Source organism: Petaurus breviceps, unplaced genomic scaffold (assembly GCF_028583685.1).
Source record: "Petaurus breviceps papuanus isolate PSGF00001 unplaced genomic scaffold, PetGlider_PUasm1.0 213, whole genome shotgun sequence".
Taxonomy (NCBI): Eukaryota; Metazoa; Chordata; class Mammalia; order Diprotodontia; family Petauridae; genus Petaurus; species Petaurus breviceps.
Genome location: NW_027185860.1, coordinates 7,184,618 through 7,193,514, shown reverse-complemented (window position 1 = coordinate 7,193,514; position 8,897 = coordinate 7,184,618). Strand labels below are relative to the sequence as shown.

At 37.2% G+C, this 8,897-nt stretch overlaps 1 pseudogene; it reads left to right on the top strand.

The window, feature by feature from the left end:
• The first annotated feature begins 1,733 nt into the window (after positions 1-1,733).
• On the top strand, positions 1,734-4,006 carry LOC138165515 (asparagine--tRNA ligase, cytoplasmic-like; annotated as a pseudogene).
• Positions 4,007-8,897: the final 4,891 nt, after the last annotated feature.

Sequence of the window (8,897 nt, the reverse complement as noted above, 5' to 3'; positions counted from 1 at the left end):
AAAAAACAGAAATGTTAAGATGGAAAAGGAATTTCAAAAATTCACTGAGGAAATAATTCCTTAAAAATTAGATTGTAGCAAATGGAAGCTAAATGACTTTATGAGAAATCAAGATACTACAAAACATATCCAAACAAATGAAAAAAAAATAGAAATCAATGTAAGACATCTCACTGGAAAAACCACTGACCTGGAAAAGAGAACCAGGAGAGATTATTAAAACAAAAAAAAAATTATTGCACTACCTGAAAGTTATGATCAAAAAAGGAACCTAGAAATCATACTATAAGAAAATCTTAAGGAATATTGCCTTGATATTTTAGAACCAATGAGCAAAACAGAAATTGAATGAATTCACCAAGGATTGTGTGGTGAAAACAAGATGGTGGATTAGAAGCAGGAAATTCCATTATTTCCCCCCACAACCACCTAAAATACCTAAGAAATAGGGCTCTAAACAAATTTTAGAGCTACAGAATCCACAAAGCAACAGAGAAAAAAAATATCTCCCAATGAAGGTAGCCTGTCAGACCAACTGGAAGGTTTCATCACAGCTAGGTGGGAGGATAGAGCAGTCCCATATGAGCTGCCCAGTTTTAGCCCCAGGAAGGCAGCAGAGACCAGATTAGACTTCAGGAGAGTGAATCACCATCAGCTGTGGTGGTTCCTAGACTTTCAACCTATAAGCACCAAAAAGAAAGTAAAAAGACAGTCTGGAACTCTGTTGAAAGGAAGGGTGTGCTACAGCCCTGCCCCCAGTGCAAGAGGTGGTGGAGCCATGGAAGCTACAGCAACTGGCACATGTCTGCCTCATTAGCCCCTGGCCTACAGATTGTAGGGAGACCAAGCGATTATTCAGAGAGTAATTACATTTGCTTTGACCTCCTGGAATATGGGTCACTTTCTTGGGTGGTGAGAAAGGCCGGTTTATCAGTGTGGTGTCTGTTTAGAGGTTGCCCCCCCCCCCCCCCGGATCTCTGACAACATTTGTGAAAGCCTTAGGATTTGGGACACAATTCTCCTGGAAACGGAATGTTCCCTTGGAAAATAGCTCAAAAGCAAAGTAATTGACTGGCAATATGAAAAAGCAGAGGAATCACAAACAGAGCAGAGAATCTTTTGGGTGGGACAAAGAAGATAAAAGCATGTAACAGGAGGAAGACAATGAAGTCTCAGGCATCAAAAGATTCCAAGAAAAAAAATATGAGTTGGTTACAGGCCATGGAGGAACTTCAGAAGGATTTTGAAAATCAAGTAAGAGAAGTAGAGGAAAAATTGGGAATGAAATGAGAATGATGCAAGAAAATCATGAAAAAAGAGTCAGCAACCTGACTGAAGAAAATTACACTTAAAAAATTGAATAACTCAAATGGCAAAAGAGGCCCAAAAAGACAGTGAGGAGAAGAATGCCTTAAAAAGTCAAATTTCCCAAATGGAAAAGGAATTTTAAAAAGTCACTGAAGATAATAATTGCTTAAAAATTAAATTGTAGCAAATGGAAGCTAATGACTTTATGAGAAATCAAAATACTATAAAAAAGATCCAAACAAATGAAAAAGCAGAAAGCAATGTGAGATATCTCATTGGAAATAACACTGACCTGGAAAATAGATCCAGGAGAGAAAAATAAAAAAAAAATTATTGGACCATTTTAAAGCCATGATTGAAAAAAAAGAATCTAGAGATGAGACTTCAAGAATTTCTCAAGGATGCTGCTACCGCCGCTGCTGCCAAAGCTGTGTTGAAATGGCTCTGGAGGTGACCCACGGAGTGGCGGGGCTCGGGCTGGGGGAACTCTACATCTCAGATCGAGAGGGGAGTGATGCAACTGGTGATGGAACAAAAAAGAAACCTTTTAAAACAGGTCTAAAGGCTTTGATGACAGCAGGAAAGGAGTCATTTCCTACCATTTATGTGGATTCACAAAAAGAAAATGAGAGATGGGATATTATTTCCAAATCACAGCTGAAGAACATTAAGAAAATATGGCACAGGGAACAAATGAAGAATGAATCCTGAGATAAAAAAGAGGCAGAAGACAATTTAAGATGAGAAAAAAAACCTAGAGGAAGCAAAGAAGATTATCATTAAACAGTATCCAAGTCTTCCAGAGGCAAAATGTGTAAAGGTTTGTACTTTAGAATCACATCGAGGCCAACGAGTGATGGGTCCACAGTTGGCTGGGTCCACAGTTTACGCAGGCAAGGGAAGAGGTTAATGTTTCTTATATTAAGAGATGGTACAGGATAACTTCAATGTGTCTTGCCAGATGAAATGTGTCAGTCAGTGGAGTGGTCTTGTCTAGAGAGAGTAGTGTGGCGGTATATGGAATGCTCAATCTTATGCCAGAAGGCAAGCAGGCACCATGAGGCCATGAGCTGAAACATGACTAATGTGAATTGATCAGTTTATCCCCTGCTAGAGGAGCTTATAACCTGATAAATGAAGATTCTGCTGTAGATGTCCCGCTTAATAATAGACACATGATGATCCAAGGAGAGAACGTGTCCAAAATTTGAAAGCACATTCAGTGATTACCAGATGCTTTAGAGATCACTTTTTTTGATAGGGGATATTTTGAAGAAATCACTCCTCCAACATTAGTACAAACACATGTGGAAGGTGGTTCCACACTTTTCAAACTTGACTACTTTGGAGAAGAAGCATTTTTGACTCAGCCATCACAGTTATATTTGGAGACTTGCCTCCCAGCTTTAGGACATGTCTTTTGTATTGCTCAGTCATACAGAGCAGAACAATCCAGGACACTAAGAGCAGAGTACACTCACATTGAAGCTGAGTTCCCATTCCTGACTTTTAAGCATCTCCTAAACTGTGTAGAAGACTTGGTTTGTAATGTAGTAGACTGGATCTTGAAATCACCTGCAGCAGGCTTATTGCATGAACTCAACCTGACTTTTACACCCCCAAAAAGACCTTTAAAATGGATGAGCTGGGGGCAGCCAGGTAGCACAGCAAGTAAGAGCACCGGCTCCAGTGTTGAGAAGACCTGGAGATCGAATACCGGGCTCAGACACTTAGCACCCACCCAGAAACACCTGGCCGTGTAACCTTAAGCAAGTTACTTAACCCCAGTTGCTTAAAAAAAATAAAATAAAATGGATGAGCTACTCAGATGCTATTGTGTTGCTAAAGGAACAGGATGTAAAAAAGGAGGATGGAACCTATTATGAATTTGGATAGGATATCCCAGAAGCCCCTGAGAGACTGATGACAGACACCATTAATGAACCAATCTTGCTGTGTCAATTTCCTACAGAGATCAAGTCCTTCTATATGCCTTGATGTCCTGAGGATTCCTGGCTTACTGAATCTGTAAATGTGTTGATGCCAAATGTTGGTGAGATTGTGGGAGGTTCCATGCATATCTGGGATGGTGAAGAACTGCTAAGGGGATACAAGAGAGAAGGCATTGATCCCACTCCCTACTAGTGGTACACTGATGAGAGAAAATACAGTCCGTGCCCTAATGGAGGGTATGGCTTGGAATGATTCTTAATTTGGATTTTGAACAGATACCATTTCAAAGATGTGTGTCTATACACACATTTTGGCCAGTGCTGTACACCCTAACTGTCCTGTGATTGACATCAGTAGGCAAGGATACACAAAGCCCAAGGGAAAGATACAACCTCCCAAAATGAAATAATCCATCTTTTTTGTCCTATCCAAGTATCACTGTTTGTGTTATCTGTTCTCATTGCTATAAAACAGTCCCAATTATTTGAGATGTCCCAGAAATAAAATGACTTTAAGTGATATCTATGTTGTCATTCTTAGAAAAATAATTGCCATTTTAAATATTGGGGGCGGGAAATTGTGGCATATTAGTGTGCACTTAGCAACATATTTCAGTTCTTAATTACCATTTCTGCAGGACTATGTGGCTCATACCAATTACCACTGATGCCAGTCATTTCTACTATATCCTGAAATTTTTATATTCTTTTCTGTGTTCCTGCAATATGTTTTGTGATTTGTAGCATCTTATTTCAGTGAATTAAGAAAAATCTTGGAATAAAATTAACAACTAATAAATAGAATTTTAAAGGAAAAAAAAAGAATTTCTCAAGGAAAATTGCCCTGATATTTTTAGAACCAGAGGGTAAAATAGAAATTGAAAGAATTCATTGATCATCTCTTGAAAAAGACACCAAAAAATGGCACCTAGGAATATTATAGCAAATTCCAGAGTTCCCAGGACAAGGAGAAAATATTACAAGCATCTGGTAAGAAATGATTTGTGTATTGTGGAAATACAATCAGGACAACACAAGATCTAGCAGCTTCTACCTTAAGGAATTGAATGGCTTGGAATATGATATTATGGAGGTCAAAGGAGATAGGACTAAAACCAACAATCACCTATCCAGCAAAACTGAGAATAATGTTTTAGTGGAAAATATGGCAATTCAACATAATAGAGTATTTTCGGTCATTCTTGATGAAAAATCAGAGTTGAATAGGAAATTTGAATTTCAAATACAAGAAGCAAGAAAAGCACGAGAAGGTAAACAGCAAAAAAATCATGAGGAACTTATTAAAATTGAACTTTTTTATATTCCTACATGGTAATATGATAATTGTGACTCAGGAGACTTTTCTCAGTATGAGGATAGTTGAAGGGAATATATATGCATTTATGTATATATACATATATATGTTTATATAGGAGGTTATATGTGTGTATAAATTCACATGTGAGTTTGTGTATATTTATACATAGATATAGGGCACAGGATGAGTTGAATAGTAAGGGATGATATTTAAAAAAATAAAATTAATATGTGAGAGAGGAATATAATGACTGGACTTAGGGAAAGGTAGAATGGGTAAATTTCCTTAAACAAAAGATGCAAGAGTAAACTGGTACCATGGAGGAGAAGAACAGGAAGGCAAAAGGGAAGGGGTAAACCTTACTCTAATTGAGTTTGGCTTAAGAAGGAATAACATACCAACTAAATTGGGCATCTTATCCTAAGGGAAATGGGGGGGAGGGAATTAGAGGGGGGAATGATAGAAAAGAGGGCAGATTGGGGATGAGGATAAGTAGAAGCACACACTTTTTAAAAGGGATGGGATCAAATATAAAATAGATAAATCTGGGTGGCAGCATAGGATGGAGGGAAATATGATGATTCTTTCACAATATATTTACAATGGAAATGTTTTGTGTAACTATATATGTATAACCTACATTAAATCTATTCAACTCCCAGTAGGTGTAGGTGACAAGGGAACAAGGGAAAGAATCTGGTAATCCAATTTTAATATAAAATGTTACATACATACATATGAACATACATGTGTATATACATAAATCATACATATGAGTGTGTGTATGTGTATATATATATATATATATGTATATGTAATATTTTTTATATGCAATTGGAAAATAAGATATACAGGCACTGGGGTATAGAAATCCATCTTGCCCTACTAGAAAGTCAAAGGGGGGATGGTGGAAGATATAAGAGAGAGCAGATTGGGAAAAGGGACATTCAGTGGGATTACTGTTTTGGGGTGGGGAATAGGGGAAAGACGGGGAGAAAATTTGTAACTCAATATCTTGTGACAATGGATGTGGCAGTGAAAAAAAAATAAAATGGAAAAAAAGAAAGAATTCACCAATCACCTCTTGAAAATTATCCCAAAATTTAAACTTCTAGGAATATTACAGGCAAATTCCAAAGTTCCCAGGTCAAGTAGAAAATATTATAAGCATCAGGAAGAAACACTTTGAGTATTGTGGAAACACAATCAGGATAACACAAGGTATAGTAGCTTCTACATTAAGTGATCAAAGGCTTGGAATATGATATTCCAGAGGTCAAAAGAGTTAGGACTAAAATGAAGGATAACCTACCCAGCAAACTCAGTGTAATACTTCAGGGGAAAATATTGATATTCAATGAAATAGGGGACTTTCCAGCATTCTAGAAGGAAAGATCAGAGCTGTACAGAAAATTGACTTTCAAAAAGAAGAAGCAAGAGAAGCATAAGAAGGTAAACAGGAGAAAGAAATCACAATCTACTTACCAAAGATGAACAATTTCCATTGCTACATGGAAAGCGATAATTGTGATTCATGAGACTTTTCTTAGTATGAAGATAGTTAAAGGGAATATATATATATATATGTATATATAATATGTATATGTATATTCATTTATGGGTATGCATACATATATATATATATATACACATATATGTATATATTGGAGGGTCTATGCATATGTATTTCTCTCTGTTTTCATATGTGCATTGATGTATACATAGACATAGGGGACAGGATGAGTTGAATTTGAAGGACTGATATATAAAAACATAAAATTAAGAAGTGAGAGAGGAATATATTGGGAGAAGAAAGGGAGAGATAGAATAGGATAAATCATCCCACATAAAAGATGCAAGTGGAAACTGTTACAGTGGAGGGGAAGAACAGAAAGGTGAAAGGGAATGAGTCAAACTTACTATCATTGGATTAAAGACCAAAAAACATACAGACTCAATTGGGTATTTTAAACTATTGGTTATGTGTTAAGGGGACAAGAGGGAAGATGATAAAAGGGAGATAAGATTGATGGAGAATGAAGTTAGAAGGAAACACTTTTTAAAAGGGAGAGTCAAAGCAGAAAAAAAGTATAAATGGGGGGGAGGATAGGATGAAGGGAAATGTGTTCTTTCAAAATATAACTAATGTGGAAATTTTTGTCTAACTACACATGTACAACCTAAATTGAATTAATTGTCCTCCCAGTGGGGGTGGGTGAGGAGGGAAGAAGGAAAAGAGTATGGAAATCAAAGTTTTAAAAAGATATGTAAAAAATTGTTTTTGCAACCAGGAAATAAGCCAGTGTAATGGCAAAAACAGAAGTAGTTCACACCTTGTTTGATCTATTGAATTAACACCTTGTTTCAGTTCAAGTTTGTTTTGAGCCTTGTATCAATTCTTGTAAGAAACAGAATGTGTGAACCCCATAACTTGTGTACCCTAGAACTCATAAAATCATGCAACAGGAAGGGAAGAGCTAATGACCATATATAAGAAGAGGCCCAGAGTCCAGAGACAGGAGAACTGAGAAGAGGACTCTTGTGGTTCCATGATAAAGAAGGAGAAAATTTGTGGTATCCTGGATCTCTGTCTATATGCTCTGTCTGTGTTGATGTTTATTTTAGATAATTTGTACAGATGCTCTGGGACCTTACTGGAAGCCCTGAAAGAAGTTTGTCTGGTTGTATGTTTACAGAAATCCTGGAGGAGGGTTTTGAAAGTCCTGGGACTTTATTGATGATTTGTGCTGACATCTTGGACGTTGTTTGTGGATCTGTGTTGATTTCTTTATTGATGATTTATGTTGAGTTCTCAGATCTTGTGGGTGGGTGTGAGTTGATTTCACAGGCAAATAGTGATCTGATGATGTTGCCAGCAATGTTTATGAATATTATTGTGGCTCTGTCAAACGTTGTCTTCCCAGAAACAGGAATTGTAAAGGACTTGAGGTAGACTGGACACTGTAAACTTCAATATGGAATGGGAAGTGGATGAAGAACTGGACAAGGAGTTGGAGAAGGAACTGGGAGCTGCTTGCCTTTTAACCCAGGTGACACTTGGAGCTGTGACCATGGAAGAGGAACCATGGAAGCTGAGAGCCAGCCTTGAGTCAAGGTGAAAGAAGACTTTACTTGCATACTGTGTACTGACTGAGAAGAGCATGTCTTACTGCCACCTAGGGGTGGAAAACTTTGGCTTTTGTACTTTGTGATTGAATTGAGGATTTTGTGGTTGACTAACTGAATGTACTTTCTTAAAACTGTGATCACTTTGGTTAAACTATGTTTCCTTTTTAGAGATAAATTGTTGAGCTTTCACATGGTGAATGCTGTATATTGATTTTCCATTATTAGTTGTAACACTGTGAATGCTGTACCTTGAGCATCTGTGAATAATTTGCTCCTATTTTTTGTTGAATAAGTAGAGAATTTGCTATACTATGTAATCAGAATCTTGAAAGCTGTTCGCAGCAGCAGTCATCGGGAAAGCTGCTCATGTGTGGCTTTACAGCTATACAGGCAATGGGGTATAAAAATTCATCTTGTCCTACAAGAAAATAAGTGGATAATGGGGGAAAACATAAGAGAGAAAAGATTGGGGGAAGGTGTATTCTGTTTTAAAAAAGAAGAAGAAATGGATCTGAAAGGAGAGGGACAATCAAGGGTGCAATAATCATAGATGAAAAATTAAAAAGATCTTGGAGGACATTTAATCCAACATTTTCCTTTTACAAACAGGTAATTGTGGGTAAACAATGTTAAATTGTTCAGCCAGTGTCATGGAACAAGTGCCAAAGTGAGATTGAGTTCAAATCAATAGATTTAGGTAGGTTTGTAATGGGGTTATATTTTAGTATGAGATTCCTATGAGACATTCAGTTTCAAATATCCAATATACACTTAGTATTACATGATTGGAGAAAGACTAGGGCTCAATATGGTGATCTTGTTGCCAAAAAATAGAGCCTTTTCTATGAAAGAAAGGAGAGAAAGGGGATGCTAAGTTGAGGGTTTTTTTGTTTTTAGAATAAGGAAGTCTGGGCAAGATGTTAAGTCACAATGAAGGAGTCTGTAGATTAGAAAGAGACCCAGAAAGACAGAGGGATAGACAGAGAAAGAGATAGAGACATACAGGAACAGAAAGAGACAATATAATGACAAAGAGACAGGAGAGAGGTAAAGTCAGAGATAGAGTTACACACAGATAAAGACAAAGAAGGAGCAAGAGATAATAAAGAGAGGAGCAAGGGAGAGAGAAAAGAGATGAGAGAGAGAGAGAGAGAGAGAGAGAGAGAGAGAGAGAGAGAGAGAGAGAGAGA